Source organism: Ranitomeya variabilis, chromosome 5 (genome assembly GCF_051348905.1).
Source record: "Ranitomeya variabilis isolate aRanVar5 chromosome 5, aRanVar5.hap1, whole genome shotgun sequence".
Classification (NCBI taxonomy): Eukaryota; Metazoa; Chordata; class Amphibia; order Anura; family Dendrobatidae; genus Ranitomeya; species Ranitomeya variabilis.
In genome coordinates this window covers 368,951,775-368,974,943 of record NC_135236.1, presented here as the reverse complement: position 1 = coordinate 368,974,943, position 23,169 = coordinate 368,951,775, and the positions used below count along the sequence as shown (strand labels likewise).

Sequence of the window (23,169 nt, the reverse complement as noted above, 5' to 3'; positions counted from 1 at the left end):
GACTGGGCAGTGGAGGCACGAGACATTTGGGACACTCAGAATGCCATCCGGGCCTCCAAGGAGAGAATGAGGTCCTCCGCCAATGCACATTGGCGCCCTGCCCCGACCTTTGCTCCTGGCGACTTAGTGTGGCTCTCTGCTCGTAACATCAGGCTGCGTGTTGAGTCCACTAAGTTTGCACCTCGCTACCTGGGTCCCTTCAAGGTCCTCGAACAGGTTAATCCTGTGGTCTACCATCTAGCCCTTTCTCCACGCCTAGGTATCACCGACACCTTTCATGTGTCGCTCCTTAAGCCCGTATACATGTCCCGGTTTTCTGAGTCGTCTGCCGGGACATCAGGTTCATCTACGGACGATTACGAGGTGAACGCTATTTAGGGGTGCAAGGTGGTTCGTGGCAAAAAATTTTATTTGATGGACTGGAAGGGTTACGGTCCTGAGGATAGATCCTGGGAGCCTGCTGAGCACATTCAGGCTCTGCAGCTCATTGCTGCCTTCGAATGTAGCGAGGCCCAAGGAGGGGGGCCCTAGGAGGGGGGTAATGTTAGGGGTCAAGTTCCTGCCTCTGCACAGGGGGAATCTCGGGCCATCTCCGCTGTGGTCTCCCATTCTTCTTCTGCCGCAGTGGAGCCTGCTCAGCGGAGACGTTGGTCACAGCGTCTCGCACAGTCTGACTCTGTACAAAGAGTTACTGCTGCTTTTCCTGCTTCTGCCATTGAAGTCAGTACTGGGCAGCGGCGAGCAGACGCTTCTGGGACTAAGTCCTGCTTTTCTCGTTCTGAGCATGCCCAGAGTAAGATCTCTCAGAGGAGATCGAGGGTCACATGATCAGATACTGCAGCTAAGGCCGTTGGTCCTTCAGGAAGGTCCCGTAGGTGCTCACACTCAGTGGCAGTTGGGTAGTTAGCCTGTGCCACTGTGAAGTCTAACAGGGTGCAGTGCTTTGAGTTTCGGCTACTCAGTGAAGTAACAGGGTTAGCTCATACTGCCATATAGTTCCGCCGTTTGCTAGCAGCAGGTTCTCCTGCACAGTGGACCCCGGGCTGTGAACGCATCAATTATAATAAAACCTCTATATTTACTCGGTGCGTTCCGCTAGCCCTAACACCAAGTGCAGGACCTCAAGGTGCATTCCTCTTGGCTGAAAGATCAGCAGCAGCACTAGTTTGCCTGTTAGACAGAGACTCCTGCAGCGTTCCCCACTTTGGATGCACAGATTTATGGGCTCAACGGGTACAACCGGTGACTGCCAGTATCCACTAGAAGCTGAACCGTGAGTTTCTGTAATTCATCTTAGGACACCACGCCAGCCGTTGCCGGTACTACTATTTGAATGAGGACCAGAGAAGACCAGAATAAGTGTCATTTAACTATCAGACTGTTGCATTAACTATTTACTCTCCTTGATCCCTGTTTACTCTTTATTAACACCCTGTGAGGAGATCATCTTCACCCTTTTAAGAATTGAATTATATTGTTACACAGCATTGTTCTGCAATCCCTGTGTTACTGTATTTCCACACCTGCTTACAACTTTACGTAACTTTCCTCTTCCAGGCTCTGGGGAGGATGATGTCTGGAGATAACTTTGCCACCAGAGCTTGTTTTACATGAAGGCGGAAGCTGTGCTGTGTAATGGTTAGCAGTGTGATGTGCCATGGATACCAGCGTGATGTGTGATAGCTAGTGTTGAGCATTCCGATACCGCAAGTATCGGGTATCGGCCGATACTTGCGGTATCGGAATTCCAATACCGAGATCCGATACTTTTGTGGTATCGGGAATTGGTATCGGGATTAATATCAATGTGTAAAATAAAGAATTAAAATAAAAAATAGGGATATACTCACCTCTCCGGCGGCCCCTGGACTTTACCGCTGTAACCGGGAGCCGTTGTACCTAAGAATGCGTGCTTGAAGGGCCTTACATGATGTCACGGCGCTCTGATTGGTCCGTAGCGGTCACGTGACCGCTACGCGACCAATCACAAAGCCGTGACGTCACCTAAGGTATTTCAAGCGCTTCAAAGACCTTAGGTGACGTCACGGCTTTGTGATTGGTCGCGTAGCGGTCACGCAACCGCTACGGACCAATCAGAGCGCAGTGACGTCATCTAATGAAAGCGCGCATTCTTAGGTACAACGGCTCCCGGTTACGGCGGTAAAGTCCAGGGGCCGCCGGAGAGGTGAGTATATCCCTATTTTTTATTTTAATTCTTTATTTTACACATTGATATGGATCCCAGGGCCTGAAGGAGAGTTTCCTCTCTTTCAGACCCTGGGAACCATACAGGATACAGTCCGATACTTGAGTCCCATTGACTTGTATTGGTATCGGGTATCGGTATCGGATTGGATCCGATACTTTGCCGGTATACTTTCCGATACCGATACTTTCAAGTATCGGACGGTATCGCTCAACACTAGTGATAGCAGCTCTCTCTTTTCCTGATTTCACTGCAGAGCTGTATATGGTTATAACTGACACATCTGCTGGTTCCTCTAGTTTCAGCTTCCATTTCACAGGAAGACAGGGTTGCAATATTGCTGCAATATAGCAGATCTTAAGAGCTGCAAAATATGTGTTTGCAAGAAGACAAGTTATATTTCTCTTGTTCTGTGTTAATTAATTGACTCACACTGGTAACTTCCCCTTTCTATTTAACCCCTTAGTGACGGAGCCAAATTTTTAAAATCTGACCAGTGTCACTTTATGTATTATGTGGTAATAACTCTGCAACGCTTCAACAAATCCCAGTGATTTTTTTGTGACACATTATACTTTATGATAATGGTAAATTAAGGTCAATATGTTTTGTGTTTATTTATAAAAAATATCAACAATTTCAGAAAAATGTTAAAAAATTAGCAATTTTCAAAATTTTTATGATTATCCCTTTAATCCAGATGGTCATACCACAGCAAACCATTAATAAATAACATTTCCCACATGTCTGCTTTACATCAGCACCATTTGTAAAATGTTATTTTAGTTTGCTAGCATTTTAGGAGGATTAAAAATGTAGCAGCAATTTTTCATTTTTTCAAGGAAATTTACAAAATTTATTTTTTTAGAAACTTATCCATGTTTGAAGTGACTTTAGGGGTCTCATATATTGGGAAACCCCCCAAAGTGATACCATTTTTAAATCAGCACCCCCTGACGTATTGAAAACTGCAGTCAGGTAGTTTATTAACTCTTCAGGTGCTTTACAGGAATTAATGCAAAGTGGCATGACAGAAATGAAAATGTGTATTTTTATCACCTAAATGTCTCTAACTTCTGAACAAATTACTACAGCCGTTAGATTCTTAGGCCACTATTTGGTTGTGAATTGCCATGGCAAACATTAGGACCACAAAATCATGATCTGAGGGCACCAATTTGGATAAAGAGGAAGCCCCCACACTCTGTTAACCATTTATAATGATGTAGTCACTATTGACAGCAGCATCTAAAGGTACCTTCACACTAAACGATATCGCTAGCGATCCGTGACGTTGCAGTGTCCTGGCTAGCGATATCGTTTAGTTTGACACATAGCAGCGATCAGGATCCTGCTGTAATATCGCTGGTCGTTGAACAAAGTTCAGAACTTTATTTGGTCGTCAGACCGGCGTGTATCGTCATGTTTGACACCAAAAGCAACGATACCAGAGATGTTTTACACTGGTAACCAGGGTAAACATCGGGTTACTAAGCGCAGGGCCGCGCTTAGTAACCCGATGTTTACCCTGGTTACCAGTGTAAAATAACAAACAGTACATACTCACCTTCGCGTCCCCCGGCGTCCGCTTCCCACACTGACTGAGCGCCGTAAAGTGAAAGTGAAAGTACAGCACAGCGGTGACGTCACCGCTCTGCTGTTAGGGCCGGCGCTCAGTCAGTGCAGGAAGCGGACGCCGGGGGACGCGAATGTAAGTATGTACTGTTTGTTTTTTTTACATTTTACGCTGGTAACCAGGGTAAACATCGGGTTACTAAGCGCGGCCCTGCGCTTAGTAACCCGATGTTTACCCTGGTTACCCAGGGACCTCGGCATCGTTGGTCGCTGGAGAGCCGTCTGTGTGACAGCTCTCCAGCGATCAAACAGCGATGCTGCAGCGATCGGCATCGTTGTCGCTATCGCTGCAGCGTCGCTTAATGTGAAGGTACCTTTAGGGGTTAAACAGATATGGACGGTGCCAACACTGATCGTGGCTGATACAGCAAGTTGTCAGCTATAGTGTACAGCCGACAGCTGCTGGATTGTCACCTGTATGGGGATGCTATTCTCTTATATCTCAGGTCAGTTAAAAGACATATTGGCTGTAATCTCTGAAGGCAGTTATCTTCTAGGCAAGATCCTCCCCAGGGCATGGAAGAGATCCTTTACATATAAGAAAAACATGGATTTCTCTGGAATAAGACATCAGATGGTAAATATCAATGTATCGTTTTATTCAGCTTTCTGTGACCTGTATGTCCATACAGATGGCTTAGAAGGGTTGATCCTACAGACCAGACAGATTCTCTTTAAATGAGAGTAATAAAGAACAACTGTCACCAGAATAAATACCATTTTTCCACGCAGCTATTTGGAACTGCATAGAGCCATTGCTTTCTGGTAACATCATATAGACTGACTTTTGTGGTTAGTTCACTCCATATCTTGGTGATGGATGGCGGGTGATAATCTTCAAGGCTTCATTTCAGGTTAAATAAAGACTTGTAAGGTTTTGTCCTGAGGAAGAGGTCTTGCATGACCTCGAAATGTGTTGACTATTAACCTGTTAGAAATAAAGCTTTGAAGAGCATCGTCCACCATCCATCTTTATCAGCAGCACAGATTTGGACACATATACGCACTTTCACTATTATCCTCGGTCTTTGGACCCGTGTCCTGCAGCAGCTGATCCATGCTTTTTACATGTTGCTTTGTTGCAACAAAACAAGGTGAGCATACCTCTCCCAGTGCACCCCATGTTTTTAACTAGTTAAGACCCTATTTCGCTTTTTATCTCTTGTTTTTCTACTTCACATCATTTCTTGTTAAAAGCAAGAGTCTTTTGCTTTCCTAGACCCAACATACACGTCTCTCTTTAACTTTTTTTTATAAATCTGACATATCCCAAGATGTACTCCTTGGCTGAATAAATTATTATATGTAAGCCTTCATGGATGACATCTGTCAGCCATCTTTTACCTATGTGTCTGACATTCCTTTTAGATTTGCATTTCTTTGGAGTATACCTGTTTATGTATCACAAACCTCTTTCCACAGTAATTCAGTGTAGCTTATTTTGCTATTTTGGCAGTTCCATTGAATGGATGGGTCATAGTACTTTCCCACAGGAGGATGCATGGCGTATGTCTCCTCACTCTGACATGCCAGGCCTGGCTTATCACTCCCCAAAAGGAGAAATATTTCTCCTTATATCCTACGGCAAAGTGAATTTCCCATACAAATGAATTGGTAGAGTTTTCCTAAAGTATTTAAAGCAGTTTTTGAGGAGGATTTTGGAGAAAATCTAAAACACTTTTAAAATAACAGTGTGGAAATAGCTAAAGAGTATTTTACTCTAAAGCTATGTCTAGACAGAACAATGTATTAATTTCAAAGGATAGGGACACTTCTAGGGATTTTTTTCAACTGCAGATTAGAGTTATAAACATAATATTTATTTATTTATAATAGGTGACCAATAGTGTTGAGCGATACCGTCCGATACTTGAAAGTATCGGTATCGGAAAGTATCGGCCGATACTGGCAAAGTATCGGATCTAATCCGATACCAATACCCGATACCAATACAAGTCAATGGGACTCAAGTATCGGACGGTATTCCTGATGGTTCCCAGGGTCTGAAGGAGAGGAAACTCTCCTTCAGGCCCTGGGATCCATATTAATGTGTAAAATAAAGAATTAAAATAAAAAATATTGCTATACTCACCTCTCCGACGCAGCCTGGACCTCACCGAGGGAACCGGCAGCGTTCTGTGCTTAAAATGCGCGCTTTTACTTCCTTCCATGACGTCTCGGCTTGTGATTGGTCGCGTGCCGCCCATGTGGGCGGCACGCAACCAATCACAAGCCGTGACGTAATTGCAGAAATAGGCATTCAGGACCTGAAATTACGTCACGGCTTGCTGTGATTGGTCGCTTCGCGGTCACATGGGCAACCAACAATGAGCAGGGAACCAAACAGAATTAAATGCCGAACAGTGCAAAATTTTTAATGAAAAATTGTTGTTCTAGCTACAAGCTTTCTGTGGCTTGTCCATCATAAGGAGGCATGGGTGAGTTATGGGTGAGCATGCTCACTACTGCTCAATGCTCGTTTGAGTATTTGGGCATTCGATCGATTACTGAGCAGTGCCAAGTAGTGTTGAGCGATACCTTCCGATACTTGAAAGTATCGGTATCGGATAGTATCGGCCGATACCCGAAAAATATCGGATATCGCCGATACCGATACCAATACAAGTCAATGGGACACAGGTATCGGAAGCTATCCTGGATGGTTCCCAGGGTCTGAAGGAGAGTCTCCTCTCCTCCAGACCCTGGGAACCATACACTGGGAACTTCCGATTCTGATTTCCGATACCACAAAAATATCGGAACTCGGTATCGGAATTCCGATACCGCAAGTATCGGCCGATACCCGATACTTGCGGTATCGGAATGCTCAACACTAGTGCCAAGTATCGCATGGTGCTCTGATTGCTCTGGTCCCTGCAATATGATCATTTCAATCTCAATCTCTCAATAATAATAATAATAAAATGTTTTTCTAACAGGGAGAAATGCAATGTTAGATGACGAGTTCTTCTCCAGCTGCAGTGGAACCTGCTCAGCAGAGACGTCGGTCCCAGCGCCTGGCTCGGACAGATACTGCTTGTTTGGTTACTGCTGCCCTTCCAGGTTCAGCCATTATAACTAGTACTGTTCGGCGGTGAGCAGGCGCTGCTGGGACTAAGTCCTGCTTTTCTCCTTCTGAGCATGCCCAAGGGAAGACCTCTCATTGGAGGTCGGGGGTCACACGCTCAGGTCCTGTAGCAGCTTCTATTGGTCCACTAGGAAGGTCCTGGAGAGGTACAACTATAAAAGGTTCGCATGGCCGCACGGCCATGCGCTAGTATCAATTGTGTTTGGCTGTTGCCAGTGGATACTCTACTACTCAGAATATATGTGGTGTGAGCCTGTTTAGCTTTGGGGCTGTACACTCAGGCAGGCAGCTAGCGTCAGTGAGGGCAATTAGCCTTGGCTTAGCATCTGGTTGCTTCATGTGTGCGGTTAGCACAGAACAGTTCCAGAGCAGGCACAACCCTAGTTAGGGTATTAGTTTCTGTGTACAGCGCGATTCTGTGAGGCAACAGAGGTTGCTTACATTTCATACGGGGTGAAGTTTAACCCACGTGTGAGCTCAGTGTCCATCCGCCATTACTTTGCAGCAGGTATCTCTGCACGGTGGACCCCAGGCTGCGAATGCACCTCGTATCAAGCTCTCTATTACTTGGTGCATTCCGCTAGCCCTAACATGCAAAGTCCTACATATGGGAAAGAAAAATGATAAAAGCATACACAGAATGTGAGTAATAGGCTAAAAAGCAGCATATGTGAAAAAGATATACTCATAGATAGCAGGCGGAAAATGAGTCAACAGTGTGATGCAGCAAAAAAGGCAAAAACAATTGTGGGTTGCCTTAACAGAAGCATACAGTGTGGATCACACAAAATAATTATCATCCTCTACTCCTCTTTGGTCAGACATTATCTGGAATACTGTGTAGAGTTCTGGGCACCACATTTTAAAAAAGACATGAACAAACTGAAGCAAGTTCAGAGAAGAGCGACCAGAATGGTGACTGATCTGCCAACAATGTCCTGTGAGGAACAATTAGAGGATTTAAGAATGTTTCTCTTGCAAAAGAGAAGACTGAGAGGAGACTTAATAGCTGTCTACAAATGTCTCAAGAGCTGTTACACTTTAGAAGAATCAGCTTTATTCTCATTTGCACAAAGAAAGACTAGAAGTAATGGGATGAAACTGAAAGGGAAAAGATACAGATTAGATATTAGAAAAAACTTTCTGACAGTGTGGGTAATCAACAAGTGGAACTGGCTGCCACGAGAGGTGGTGATTTCTTCTTCAATGGAAGTCTTCAAACAGAGGCTGGATAGACATCTGTCTGAGATGAGTTAGTGAATCTTGAATTGAGCAAGACCAGATGACCCCAGAGGTCCCTTCCAACTATACCTTTCTATGACTATGATTAAGCAAAAGATCTACAGTATGAGGGTGGGAGGCAATTCACAACAAAAAAGCAGCTCTGGGAGACTCTCCTGACATTCTGCAAAGAAATTCAAGCAGAAACTATCCTAAAACTCACAAGTTCAATGATTGCAAGTTGCAAGTATTGTGATGGTGATATCAAAGAAGGGGACCTATGTTAGCATTTAACTTGGCCTTTAAAAAGATGTTTTTGATTGAAAAAGCTTTTGATTTTAGTAAATGCGACCTCTTAATGCTGCAAATTTGACAAATTACCATTTTCAGTTCTTTACAGCCGATAAAGTGTTTGGAAACTGCTGAGCATAATAATTTGGAATGGTGCATTTTTTTAGTTTTGATAACAGTATTGTTACTATCGGGATGACTTAAGCATTACACTAAGTCACACCTAGAAATGCATTAATCTGCTTACTTCCCGCATGGGGCTATGCCCACCATGCGGGAAGTAAGCAGATCATGTGCGGTTGGTACCCAGGGTGGAGGAGAGGAGACTTTCCTCCACGGACTGAGCACCATATAATTGGTAAAAAAAGAATTAAAATAAAAAAATAGTGATATACTCACCATCTGATGGCCCCCGGAGTCTTCCCGCCTCTCAGCGGTGCACGCGGCCGCTTCCGTTCCCATGGATGCTATGTGTGAAGGACCTGTGATGACATCATGGTCACGTGACCATGACGTCATCGCTGGTCCTGAACACAAAGCATCTATAGGAACGGAAGCCACCGCGTGCACTGCTGAGGAGACTGGGCACCATCAGAAGGTGATTATAACCTTTTTTTATTTTTTTATTATTTTTAACATTATATCTTTTTACTATTGATGCTGCATAGGCAGCATCAATAGAAAAAAGTTGGTCACACTTGTCAAACACTATGTTTGACAAGCGTGACCAATAGTGTTGAGCGATACCTTCCGAAACTCAAAGGTATCGGTATCGGATGGGATCGGCCGATATCCAAAAAATATCGGATATCGCCGATACCGATACCCGATACCAATGCAAGTCAAAGGGACACAAGTATCGAAAGCTAACCTGGATGGTTCCCAGGGTCTGAAGGAGAGGAAACTCTCTTTCAGGCCCTGGGATCCATATTCATGTAAAAAATAAAGAATTAAAATAAAAAATATGGATATACTCACCCCTCCAGCGGGCCATGGACCTTAGCGATGTAACCGGCAGCCTTCGTTCCTAAGAATGAGGAGTGAGGACCTTCGATGACGTCGCGGCTTGTGATTGGTCGCGTGACCGCTCATGTGACCGCTCACGCGACCAATCACAAGCCGCGACGTCATCGCAGGCCCTAAAATCACTGCATTCTTAGGAACGGAGGCTGCCGGTTACATCGCTGAGGTCCAGGGGCCGCCGGAGTGGTGAGTATATCCATATTTTTTATTTTAATTCTTTATTTTTTACATGAATATGGATCCCAGGGCCTGAAGGAGAGTCTCCTCTCCTCCAGACCCTGGGAACCATACACTGGGAACTTCCGATTCCGATTTCCGATATCACAAAAATATCGGAACTCGGTATCGGAATTCCAATACAGCAAATATCGGCCGATAACCGATACTTGCGGTATCGGAATGCTCAACACTAATGACCAACCTGTCAATCAGTTTTCCAAGCGATGCTACAGATTGCTTGGAAAACGCTAGCATTCTGCAAGCTAATTATGCTTGCAAAACGTTAGGAATATGCATGCCAATTCTGCATGCGGTATACCCACGGCAGGAGTTGCAGAATTGCCGTGGAAATTTCCCCAGCAATTCTGCGATGTGTGCACTTAGCCTAAGACACCATGCCTGAAAGCAGTATTCTCCAACTTGGGTCCTCAAGAGCCACCAACTGGTCAGGTATTCAGGATTTCCTTAGTATTGCACAGGTGATTGAATGCTTGCATGTCCAGGTGATGCAATTATCACCTATGCAATACTAAGGAAATCCTGAAAACATGAACTGTTGGTGGCTCATTGCGACCGGAGTTGGGGAACACTGCCTTAAAGCATAGTCTTTTAAAATAACGACACCTATTTTTTCAAATAATGTGTAAAGATTCCAACATATGGGTGACACCTCAGATGTAATAGTTGGCTTTTAAAGTGCTTCAGACCAGCAATATAGTCTCTCAAGTTTATTATGGAAGTATTTCTTAAAGCACTTTAGAGGGGAAAGAGATTAGATTTATATTATATTATATCAAACATAAATCCTTCAATTACTTAAAGTATGTTATTGAGCTTAGTAATACACTTCTTTCTAACTAATTTTATGCCACTTTCTGGATTTATCAGCGCTTGAAGCACTATAAACATGTATCTTGCGAGAGAACAAGTTATAAAGATAGACAACTTAATCAACTTTTATTATGTTATATTTCAAACATAAAATTTAAATTATGCCAAGAAATACAGCATGAGGCAATAATATCAGTCTATGAAACATAGATCACAAAGTAGTCTGTCCTATCATCCATGTATATAGCACACAAATTACAAGTGAATATTAAATATAATGTTTCATAAAAATTATATTCCATTAAATCAGTTATCTATCTTTAAAAATAAACAACAATACACAGAGAATCCTATGGTAATCTCATTTTTTCTAGTTGAAAGGCCGTGTGACACTCTTAACTTATTTCCTATTGTATATTTAGGGAAGAAAAATAACCATTAAAAAGTGAATTTCCAAAAAATGGCATTCTGAATAGTATATTAATACTGAAACAGCAGTGGCACAGTTGGCACCCAAAGCATCCTATTTTTTTCTAGTTTTTCATTTTTCTAACTTTCCAAAACATTCCTGTACACATGAAAGCTTAACCTCAGGCATATTCCTTAAGACAGACAGGTCAGCTACTTTGGAAAATATGATGTCCCCTGTAGATACCCGCAGGCTCCGTTAACAAAAAAGTGTATACTAGGGTGAGTAACCTTCTGGAGAAAAAATGAATTAAACAGCTTACAATGTAATAGCTTCATAGGTTTATATCCTTGGGTTAGGACTTAGGTTTTGCTCTAATGTCTACTCAATCATTTAACAGTTTTATTAAGTCTACAGTAAGAAAATCATCACAATGAGCATATAAAAAAGTATAAAGAAAAACTTAGCTTGACACCGTTACTAAACAGTAATAACTTAATTATGTTTTCATTTCAAATTTACATTTCCCACAAGAATTCCACATATATTCTTTACTGTCAGGTATAATTTTGGAATTTCCCAATGTATTATGACAAGGCATGTCATTTCTTAAATGTGTATGAGATATGGAATTTTTTTCTTTCATTATTTAGTTTCATAATTAAATCAAGTTAACCACAACAAACATAACACTAGATATGACTGAATGAGTGTTCCCAGGATAAATCACAGTCTTTGCTGTGTAATGTCAACCATTTTAATGATGATGGCATCCTTGGGGCTTTCTTATGTAATAAAACGAATATCACAAACCTGTTAATCTTGTGACTGTTTAAAAATCAAATCATATCCATACTGTCATGTGGACTATTAAATTTAATATATAACAGAAAATAAATAGAAAAAGAAAAAGGTTTGGAAAAATAAAAAAAATGGAAATGCACTGATTTGTCAGTCGGTGTAACAATAACATTGATGGCATGCATGGCTCTGTATTTTACCCTCAATCATATTAAAAAGTTTAAATACATCAATTATGCAAAATTAAGATAAACATCACTTTTAAACGCTTTATGGCAGCACACTTTAGTTGTAACCCTGTACTCACCATTGCAAGCATTGTGATTGTTGAACTATGGGATTTGTATAAAGCTACCCTATTTCCATTGTAAGGCAAACAATTGAACATAACACAAGAAAAGAACCTATAGAAATATATAGATTAAATCAGATACATACAGAAGTACTCAATGGGCTTATAGCAATCTATAGTCACATCTGTAATACAGCCATAAGGTAATAAGACCTAACAAAGATTTTTAAATGTATAGATTTTTCGTATATTTTCAGAAAAAAATAAGAAATGTGCGTATATAGCATACCAAAAATGTATATCGTGGTGAAAAAAAAACAATAGTAAGCAATCATTGAGTCCATTGTGTTTGGAGACAGAGACATGCAGTAAAATAAATTGTGTTTTTCTTTTATCTTAATAAAGCATAAATTTCTTTTTTTGTATTTTTTTGATTGCCATTTCTTTCTCTCCCAGCTTGTTGTAAATGTTGGGAACTGCCCTGTAGGATTACTGATGAGACCAACGATTAATTTTTGATCATAATTCCAAAAGGTATGTTTGGCGCAAAGCTATCACTATGCATCATAAAAAATAGAAAACCATACACACTATGAATCATGGCGGAGGTTGATTATCTAAGTTCCAAATGTCAGCCAATTTTGCAACAAAAACTTCAGGCCTTTGCTAAAAAATAGAAGATGAAAAGGAATTTCACTTTTCAGTATGACTATGACCCTTAGTCTACCTCCAAATGAAAAATAATGGCTTGCCAGCAGAAGAACAAACTTTTGGAATGGCATAGCCAGAGCCCAGACCTGAATCCAATTGAATATCGGTGGGTTGACCTGAGGATGGCTGTACACAGGAGATGCTCTTGCAATCTGACAGATTTGGAGCGCTACTACATGGAAGAGTGAGAAAAGATTGCCATTTCTAGATGTGCCATGCTCACAGACTACTGCCTGTCTGAAATCTGTAAAATATTCAAAAAGGTACTTAAGTAAAGCTTTAATTTAAGGATGTGCATAATTTATTTTCATAACTCATGCAACTACAGGGTGGGCCATTTATATGGATACATCTAAATAAAATGGGAATGGTTGGTGATATCAACTTCCTGTTTGTGGCACATTAGTATGTGGGAGGGGAAAACTTTTCAAGATGGGTGATTACCATGGCGGCCATTTTGAAGTTGTCCATTTTGGATCCAACTTTATTTTTTCCAATGGGAAGAGGGTCATGTGACACATCAAACCAACAATAGAGGTTAGACTTACTGGCCTACAATTTCTATTGTTGAAAAAATATATCACACAATACACCTGACATAAATTACAAAGAAATCATGTTCCCATTCATATCCATATATGTGTAGAAATTGAGAACTTGTGAATAGATCACCCAGGTGCACTGTGTAATAATCGCTGTGGAGACCACAGCAGAAACCAGGCTAGAGCCAAAACAATTCAGTAAGGATCAAAGGAACCAGAAGGGATACCAAGACATGGAGCAAAATATACCTTTATTATAAGGGGTGATACTGGTTACAAATTATTAAAATTACATAAATCCACAAATAAAAAAATATAGATATCAAATAAAATATTTAAAAGCTACAAAAAATTGCGCTGCATCAGGAAGATTAGGATGAACATAATCATTTTCCTAATAACAGCCCCACTATTAATAACAAAATATCTTAAATTACGCTGAACAAAAGCAGTAGTTGGATCTCTCTCTGCCAAATCCAACTCTGTGCAAAGCAATGCAAAAGTGCATAAGTGCCACAGCCAAAGTAAAGTGACCAGTTGTATATATAAATTAATTCCAATCTTTATATAAAGTGACAAGTGCAAAGAAATCTGTCACAAGGTGCATAAATAGCGCCCTGACGAAGGACATATCAATTCCGAAACGCGCGTCGGGCGAGGCGCAGGCACAGGATACAGCCCCCTAAGGTATATATCATTATATAATCGCTGAACTCCCCACTCTTCTCATAGAAGGCTATCTCCAGCACAGATTTGCACTTTATGTTTGCACATTTTTTTTGATAAATTTTTGCGCTATTTATGCACCTTGTGACAGATTTCTTTGCACTTGTCACTTTATATAAAGATTGGAATTAATTTATATATACAACTGGTCACTTTACTTTGGCTGTGGCACTTATGCACTTTTGCATTGCTTTGCACAGAGTTGGATTTGGCAGAGAGAGATCCAACTACTGCTTTTGTTCAGCGTAATTTAAGATATTTTGTTATTAATAGTGGGGCTGTTATTAGGAAAATGATTATGTTCATCCTAATCTTCCTGATGCAGCGCAATTTTTTGTAGCTTTTAAATATTTTATTTGATATCTATATTTTTTTATTTGTGGATTTATGTAATTTTAATAATTTGTAACCAGTATCACCCCTTATAATAAAGGTATATTTTGCTCCATGTCTTGGTATCCCTTCTGGTTCCTTTGATCCTTACTGAATTGTTTTAATTTCTATTGTTGGAGTTTCTTAGGGATATTATTCTGGATTATCTCAATTAGAATAACTGTTTAACTCCTTATCAGTATGGGTTCATGAGGAATTGCTCCTGTCAAGCCAAGGTAATAATTTTTTATGAAGAGGTAAGCTATAGACTGGACCAAGTGAGTCATTGGACATGGTATATCTTGATTTTTGCAAAGCATTTGATACCATGCCACACAAGAGGTTGGTACACAAAATGAGAATGCTAAATCTGGGGGAAAATGTGTGTAAATAGGTAAGTAACTGGCTTAGAGATAGAAAGCAGAGTGTGGTTATAAATGGTATTGGTAGGGCTAGCGGAACGCACCAAGTAAATATAGAGGTTTTATTATAATAGATGCGTTTGCAGCCCGGGGTCCACCGTGCAGGCGAACCTGCTGCTAGCAAACGGCGGAACTATATGGCAGTATGAGCTAACCCTGTTACTTCACAGAGTAGCCAAAACTCAAAGCACTGCGCCCTGTTGGACTTCACAGTGGCACAGGCTAACTACTCAACTGAGAGCAGACAGTGGTCATGCATGCACACAAACTCCTCGCCGGAGGTGCCAGCATTCTAGGGGCTTATTTCAGCCGGGTCCCTGAACACAAACTCACATGACCACACTGGCACAAATCACATAACATAGAACAATACTAGCGCATGGCCGTGCAGCCATGCGAGCCTTAAATAGTTGCAGCACGTACAGGACCTAGTGCACAAAGGAAATAGCGGGCACCACAGCTATAAATAAATGAGGGATCATCCATATGCATATAGAACAGTACGTTCAAAGAAAACCAAGAAAAAAGGATATGCATAACACTGGGATCAACCATCAAAATAAGCAACAACTTTATTAATACAAGGCATATCAAAACAAGACATAAATTTAAAAACATTTAAAAAACCCAAATAACAGCATATGGCCAGTAAGCCACATGTTACCCCCCAGACAGATGCCAATGAGCACCACACAAAGTCTAATATCAAATACAAAACAATGCACATATATACAATTTCAGATATACAAGCTCATCCACTGCCAGCTATACTCTATGGGCTTAAATTACAGCTTATGTGCAACCTTATCAGTGCTTACAAAATGTGTATAGCACTGCCCAGAAGCCTGGGACTAGGATAACCTCATTCTAAATAAAGGAATACCACACAGAGGCGGCCGTACACTTACACAGAGGCATATAGCCCAGAACCCAAAGATAAGGACAAGTCCAGGAGACCTGAGGCTCAAAAAAAGTGCCGGATAGGTATGAGAAAATGCAATGCAAGGTACTCATGCTGGGAGGGAATGAAGCCCCACGCGTATCGACGCTACAAGAGCGTCTTCCTCAGGGAAAATGTGCAGTAAGTAGTGTTGAGCATTCCGATACTGCAAGTATCGGGTATCGGCCGATATTTGCTGTATCGGAATTTCCGATACCGAGATCCGATACTTTTGTGGTATCGGGTATCGGGTATCGCAACAACATTAATGTAATAATGTGTAAAAGAGAGAATTAAAATAAAAAATATTGCTATACTCACCTCTCCGACGCAGCCTGGACCTCAGCGAGGGAACCGGCAGCGTTGTTTGTTTAAATTTCGCGCTTTTACTTGGTTACGTGAAGTCCCGGCTTGTGATTGGTCAGGGCGGCCATGTTGCCGGGACGCGGACCAATCACAGCAAGCCGTGACGAAATTACGTCACGGCTTGCTGTGATTGGTCCGCGTCCCGGCAACATGGCCGCCATTAACCAATCACAAGCCGTGACGTCACGGGAGGCTGGACATGCGCGTATTTTAAAAAGCGCGCGTGTCCAGCCTCCAGTGACGTCCCGGCTTATGATTGGTCACGGCGCCATGTTGCCGGGACGCGGACCAATCACAGCAAGCCGTGACGAAATTACGTCACGGCTTGCTGTGATTGGTCCGCGTCCCGGCAACATGGCCGCCATTAACCAATCACAAGCCGTGACGTCACGGGAGGCTGGACATGCGCGTATTTTAAAAAGCGCGCGTGTCCAGCCTCCCGTGACGTCACGGCTTGTGATTGGTTAATGGCGGCCATGTTGCCGGGATGCGGACCAATCACAGCAAGCCGTGACGTAATTTCGTCACGGCTTGCTGTGATTGGTCCGCGTCCCGGCAACATGGCCGCCCTGACCAATCACAAGCCGGGACTTCACGTAACCAAGTAAAAGCGCGAATTTTAAACAAACAACGCTGCCGGTTCCCTCGCTGAGGTCCAGGCTGCGTCGGACAGGTGAGTATAGCAATATTTTTTATTTTAATTCTTTATTTTACACATTTATATGGATCCCAGGGCCTGAAGGAGAGTTTCCTCTCCTTCAGACCCTGGGAACCATCAGGAATACCGTCCGATACTTGAGTCCCATTGACTTGTATTGGTATCGGGTATCGGTATCGGATTGGATCCGATACTTTGCCGGTATCGGCCGATACTTTCCGATACCAATACTTTCAAGTATCGGACGGTATCGCTCAACACTAGCAGTAAGTAAACAAGGCTTGTTTTAATATGACCAGATAATGAAATATAACAAATATCGCCTGTGGGCATGCAGCAGCGTGCAGGTATCCGAGGGCAAATGCAGGCCGGCATACACTTCCGGTTCGCCGAGTGAACAGTACCGCAGCTGCGCAGTGACCTAAGGTTGCAAAGTAGCACACACAGCCACAGTCCGAGAGTAACCATGGGGACAAGTAACGCTGAACTAAGTGCCTGTGTAGACCAGGCAGGTAGAAAAAAGAGCTCCCAAGGAGTCAGAGGAGGCGCCTGTGTAGACCAGGCAGGCAGAAAAAAGAGAGCTCCAAAGGAATCAGAGAGACAGAGCACTGGCCAGTGATCAATAGAGAATAGGAGCATGAAAAAAGTTAATACCGAACACATACATAGATTACTACCAAATTATCAAGGCTGACAGAATGAGACACACATTCCCGCTGCTAGAGTTTTACCAGACAAACGGCGACACAGAGATGATTCAAGGACAAGCGCCTGCGCAAATGAATAAAGTTCAAATTTAGTAAACCAAAAGGCACTCGCGCAGTGCAATTATATTGCTGTCTAAGTCCATACATGCTGAGACGTGTACATCCCTGAGAGGTAAATTGGAGCACACGAAATAAAGGGATATCAATAAATATTCACCCTGCCCCTGTTGGTCATAGAGATAGAAAGCACAGTCCCGACTTATTTGTTGTGATGCATATGACCGCTCAGAGTAAAAGCAGTTACTGCGCCCTCACCTTAGTGCCTGGTAAAAGGAGACAAACTTGCATCAAAGAAGTGCATACCTAACTGGTGCAGGAAGAATGGGGGACCAGGTCCAACCCCAACGCATGTGTTTCAGAGCGCGATGCTCCTTCATTCATTCTTCCTGTGCCAGTTAGGTATGCACGTACGTTACTTGCTGGATATCTTTTACATCATGGCTGTGGCACTTGCCCAATACTCTATGTATTCTACATTATATTCAGCCTAAATTTCTGGCATGGCAGGTTTGTCTGGGCGGTCCGGTCCTTTTTATGGGCCATTGTAGCATATATGTTCCCCTGTGAGTGTCCTTTGTACCTGCTCATCTAGTTTGTATTGTTATCTAATAAAATTTGTACTTTTTATGGGACTATATGGCTGTTTGTTCGCTTCTTTTGGTATCTATATTGTTTGCAGTTTGTCTCGCTATTAGTCCGCTATGCATGTCTTTTATTGTACAGTTATAGTGCGACATAATTTATAATCATCTGAACATGCTTGCCTCAATATTACTTGGTTATTTATCATACAGTAGCACAGAAATGGGGAACCTCCGGCCCAATGGTTGTTTTTGGCCCGTGATGAACTTTTCTCCGGCCCCCAGCAAATTCTCTGGGACCGCAGTGCTCGAGTCGGCATCTGGACGGTTGCCAGCCCTTTAATTTCTTCTTACTCTGAGTGCACATGCACACAGAGATCCCTACTGAACGATGCAGCTTGTGCAATAAAACATTACGTCCTCACCCTGGCCAGTGTCATTGTCAGGACATACTTTGTGGGAGGAGTTAGCGTGCGATGCCCTCCCATACCACAGTAGAGCACATAGATGTCTATGCCATAGCCCCATGTCTCCTGTTATGTCTATGCCTCAGCTCCATTTCTCCTGTGATGTCTATGTCTCAGCTCCAGCATTTCCTGTGATGTCTATGCCTCAGCCCTATGTCTCCTGTGATGTTTATACAGCAGCCCCATGTCAACATCATCAAGTGTCAGGAATTGCATGAGTAAACAGAAGGATTTACACAAGCCAACATCCACAGAAGGTCTGTGAGTAGTTTTTCAAGATGTTTGGAACAACAACTCTGCTGAATTCCTTACAAAAATGTGTTCAAGTGTACCTAGAAAACTTGAAGCTTTGTTACTGTTGTGATGGCAAAAGGTGGTCACAAAAATATTGATTTGATTTAGATTTCTCTTTTGTCCATACACTTCGCATTCTGTTAATTGATAAAAGTAATTTAACACTTCTATTTTTGAACGCACTCTTATGTGAAGCATTTTTTCTACTCGTGCTTAAAACCTTTTTACAGTACTGTATGTATATATATATGCTCCTCAACATTGAAATTGCAACTACAAGGCGAAAAAGTCATGGAATTATGGAAATCACAGAATTGATAGATATATAAATAAATATATACATTTTTGCTTTTTTGTTTTATTTTGAATGGGGTGAAAGGAAACTTTTATATATTTTTTATTTTGTAAATATTATTTAAATTTTTTTTACTTTTGGGATGCTTCTCCAAGGGAGATTAAAAGCTGCTATAATCCGATTGGCTCTGCTACATGCAGGCAATGATCAGATCGCCAGGAAGTAACAGAATATGTCACTTGCTATCAGTGCTGACCACTGGGCGGTGCTCATAGCTATCTGGCTATGACAACCACAGAGGTCTCCTGCTGATCCCCGGTTGTCATGCCAACCCATCAGCGACCCGCGGTCATATGACATGGGCGCCGATGGGAGGAGGTAATGACGTGCATCCTGTGCGTGCATGTTAAATGCTGCTGTCAAAGTTTAATATCAGCATTTAATATGTTAACATCTGCGGGTAGATCGCGATTCCACCCACGGCTGTTAGGGGCACATGTCAGCTAATCAGATCAGCTGTCATGTGCTGAAAAAAGGTGCGGGCTCATCGCCAGGGCCGACACAAAATGGGGGGAGGTGCCCAATGACAGAATCTGTCCGTCATTGGATGTTAAGGGGTTAATATCTCTTTTTAGACTTACAAAACACCTATATCTAAAAAAAAACACAACTTAAGTATGAAAGTTTCACTAAACATCTCCTTTCAATATCCCAATCACAAAATTTATTAACAGACATTTTTTAATTATTCTTTTCACCGTGTTTCTAAACATGAATACAATTGCACAGATACTTAAATGCTTTTAGCATAATTGAGTCACTAATTTAAATCTATCTAAAAACAAATTTCTGCCCATGAAAGGAAAAAAAAATCAAAGGCTTAACATGATTATTAGTATAATAAAATCCTTAACTTTCTTTAGAACATTTGCTTATTTGCAGTTGTAAATACTGTAATATCACAATGCATTTTAAATGCAGTTGATAAGGAGCAAATCATGTTACAACTGATTAGTACATTTGTAGAGAATTCCTCATAGATTACTTTGCCTAGACATCACAGCAGAACGATGCAGCAGAATCCCTCAGCCAACATTCATGCACAAGTCTTGACTACAGAGTGCTGTAGATACTATTGTTTCTATGGCAACTAGTAAAGCAATAAAGTCCGTAGCTGAACAGAACGCACCGTTTGAATTCTGCAAATGCCAGAGGCGCCTTTTTTTTAATATGTTAACTTCAGAGTTCATATATAGTGTGGCTTTTTATAAGACTGGACTAATCAGGCTCTCCATTGAGTACAGCATTATCTCCATGCTAAATATTACTATAAATTACAAATATAATATTTTCTAAAAGTTTCTAATAAAAACACAAATGCAGTAGAGCGAATGCTGTATACATATCTTTCTCCCTCTCTCTCTCTTTAGCCAGTGTGAAAGTTAGTGGCAGTGATGGATATTCTGACAGATTTACTAAATGAGGCATGTGAAGTCATAAATTGTCACAACATATATCAAAGAATTAGCTTAGCGTTACTTCATGCTACTTTTGTTGCATGTGAGCCATCGAGTTTATATGCATTTCTTACCTTTGCATCATATCGAGTTTTTTCCACCCATTTTTTGTCTTTTTGTTCATTTTTTACATTGTAGCAATAAGTGGATGCTATTTCCTTGCAAAATGTTTTACAGTAACTGAATAAGACAAATGTCAATTGACTGGTGCACAAGACAAAACTCCTTCTACGCTGAATGAAATTTAAATGGCAGCTGGAAAAGAAGCATCTTAGGTTGAAATAACATAAAAAACATAAAAACTAAAAGGGAACAGAACATATTAAATATGCAGTCTGAACCTTTAGAGTATTTCACTCTTGGCAGATGTATTGCATACATTTCTGAAACTAAAAAAATCGGCTCTATTCATATGAATGGTATTGTTTTGGACTGCACACACGGATTTTTACAAGACCCCTTTAGATGAATGAGAATATTGACAAAATATCTATAACAGGAGTAGTGTATGAAGATACTCCTATGTAGCAGGAGGAGCTGACCACATTCATATATAGTTCAATGGAGAAAAGCTTAGTAAATTTGTATCTACCTACTTCCTTCCAGTTCCATGATGTACTATTAAGTAATGGAATTGATGCAGGTATATGGAGGAGCTTCAGGAGCTGAGCCCGCACTAAACATGGAAAGTGCTGGCTGTGTCCTACACAGCCAGAATTTGTCTCTGAAAGCAGAAACCGGAGCTAGCTCTGATCGCTGGTGTCAATAGTTACTTGAAGTATATACTACAAACAATCAAAGATGATATTAAATTAAATTGTGCTTTATATGGGAATGTCAATAGTGTCATTCAATACTATTGCTCTTCCCAAAAAACAAGCCCTAATACTGTATTGCTTTGTTGATGGAAAAATAAAGAAGTTATGGCTCTTAGAAGAAGGGAAAGGGAAAACAAAATCAATAAAGCAAAAATGTTACACATCTTTAAAGGGTTAAAATAATCTTTTTTAAGATTAGAAAACAGGCCAGATTTTTCTGCCTATAAGGCGCACTTTTTAACAAGGTAACATCTTGCTAAAACTTATGTGTGTCTTACACTCTACGGTCTGTAAGGACAGCTGTGTCACAGCTCCCTGACTGCTTCCTTAATTCTTTGGGTAGAGCATTCATAAACACTGTTCTCTGTGCACTGAGCGGCTGCATAGTTCTCTCGATCTGTGTAATTAATCCTGAGCAAGAGAGACTGAGCTGAGCTTGCAATAGGTTAGGTAAAGCTTACATCCACATGAAGTTTAATAGAATGGATCTTTGGTGCACCTGCTGAAGGAAAATAAAATGGTCACACATAGATAACAAGTTGGTTTATACTTAGCAGAAGAGTCTCAGTTTCCCAGACAAAAACTGAACTCTTGCATTTCTACGTGTTGCTTTGTCTGTCCTCCATGTAGGTTATATACAGTATATGATACTATCCTTCTTTGCCCATATTTATATGTGGTATCTCTGTCAGACGCCAGATCTATCTGTGGGCTACAAATTTGGGCATTTCATGCCTCCATTCCACTGTATTTGCTGTCTGTTACACTCGTTCTATACAGTATTTGGGGTTAATAAATACAAAAATACAGGCCACATATTGAGCATAGTAGTATCTCTGTCAGACACCAGATCTATCTGTGGGCTAGAAATTTGGGCATTTTAGGTCTCCATTCCACTGTATGTGCTGTCTGTTACACTCATTCTATACAGTATTTTGGGTTAATAAATACAAAAATATAGGGCACATATTGAGCATTGTGGTATCTCTGTCAGACGCCAGATCTATCTGTGGGCTACAAATTTGGGCATTTCATGCCTCCATTCCACTGTATTTGCTGTCTGTTACACTCATTCTATACAGTATTTGGGGTTAATAAATACAAAAATACAGGCCACATATTGAGCATTGTGGTATCTCTGACAGATGCCAGATCTATCTGTGGGCTAGAAATTTGGGCATTTTAGGTCTCCATTCCACTGTATTTGCTGTCTGTTACCCTCATTCTATACAGTATTTTGGGGGTAAATAATACAAAAATGCAGGCCACATATTGAGCATTGTGATATCTCTGTCAGACGCCAGATCTATCTGTGGGCTAAAAATTTAGGCATTTAAGGCCTCCATTCCACAGTATTTGCAGTCTGTTACACTCCTTCTATACAGTATTTTGGGTTAAAAATATAAAAATAGAGGCCACATATTGATCATTGCCTTATCTATCTGTGGGATACAAATTTGGACATTTCAGGCCTACATTCACCATTTTTTGTGGTGTGTTCCCCTAGTTCTATACAGTATTTTTCTGTTTAAATAAAAAATATACAGGCCACATATTGAACAGTGTGGTATCTCTGTCAAACGCCTCCACTATCTCTGGCCTAAAACTTGTGGCATTTGAGGGCTCATTTGAACTGGTTTTGCTGTGTCCTACCCTAGTTATTAACAACAGTTTTTT

General features: G+C 41.3%; 1 protein-coding gene across 2 annotated transcripts in view; it reads right to left on the bottom strand.

The window, feature by feature from the left end:
* GRM8 (glutamate metabotropic receptor 8) overlaps window positions 1-23,169 on the bottom strand; it is a 1,957,382-nt gene that overhangs the window by 660,149 nt on the left and 1,274,064 nt on the right. The gene's annotated exons all lie outside the window — the stretch shown is intronic.